The sequence below is a fragment of the Ictalurus furcatus genome, chromosome 24, assembly GCF_023375685.1.
Source record: "Ictalurus furcatus strain D&B chromosome 24, Billie_1.0, whole genome shotgun sequence".
In the NCBI taxonomy this organism is placed as follows: Eukaryota; Metazoa; Chordata; class Actinopteri; order Siluriformes; family Ictaluridae; genus Ictalurus; species Ictalurus furcatus.
The window spans coordinates 12067332-12068354 of NC_071278.1; the positions used below are offsets into that span (position 1 = coordinate 12067332).

Consider the following 1023-nt stretch of genomic DNA (forward strand, 5'->3'; position numbering starts at 1 on the left):
AAGTCAGGGAAGTGATGAAAGTAGATTTTAAATACTATATATTGTTAAGCCAGTGTGTGGCTTTATAATAACAAAGCTAAAGTCCTTACCTTTAGCTTAATTACTTACATGGTTGTGGTTCAAGTTAGTAAACATATTACACAGTTAAATCTAAAGTCTCCTAAGTAAAAACTGGGTTCTAAATTTGAAACCAAACGCGAAAAGAAAATAAGTTTAAATATATTAATAGTTTAACAGCGTCAGAGACCACAAGATGGCGCAGGCGCGGTGGCCAAGTGGTAAGGCGTCGGTCTCGTAAACCGAAGATCGCGGGTTCGAACCCCGTCCGTGCCTTTTCCTCTCTACCGAAACTTCTCCTAAACATATTTATAGACACCACAACAAAATAAGGAACTGCGTTGATAGAGGTCTACTGATATGGACTTTATTATGACCGATACCGACATCTAGAATGTAGTGTGTCCGATATTACGCAAATTTAATTACAGTAAATTAATATTTATGTTAATTTATCATTTAAGTTTAAAACTTGTGTATAACCACATAAATAATTAGTTACAATAATGAATCCACTAGCAGGTTATAGATAACATTTATAATTAACTTAATGAACAAATCTGACCAATAGTCATTAATTAAAGACAAAAATACTACAGTCATGGCCAAAAGTATTGGCAGTGACATAAATTTTGTGGTTCGTAAAGTTTGCTGCTTCAGTTGTTGTGGTGTTGATTCACATTATTTCTAGATTATTGTGCAGAGTGATCGGATGCGTTTTAAATAATTGCAAAAAGCTTTGGTGGGCAAAAAAAAAAAAAAAAAAAAAAGAACTTTATCACAAAAACCCAAATTTGACTGTTTTATGGCCCTGGCACAATATGACCAGCTAACATCATTTCACTAATCATATCATCAGCACATGGGAAAGTGTCAAGGAGTGCTACTCAGGTGAAATCATTATCATTCTGATTGGATTATAAGAGCAGACTGATTGCTATAAAAGGAGGGAAGAAGTGCTTCCAA

The 1023-nt window shown here is 34.3% G+C and overlaps 1 non-coding gene across 1 annotated transcript; it reads left to right on the plus strand.

The window, feature by feature from the left end:
- The first annotated feature begins 261 nt into the window (after positions 1-261).
- trnat-cgu (transfer RNA threonine (anticodon CGU)) lies at positions 262-333 on the plus strand. The gene has a single exon. It is a non-coding gene; the product is annotated as a tRNA-Thr (tRNA).
- The last annotated feature ends 690 nt before the right edge of the window (positions 334-1023 follow it).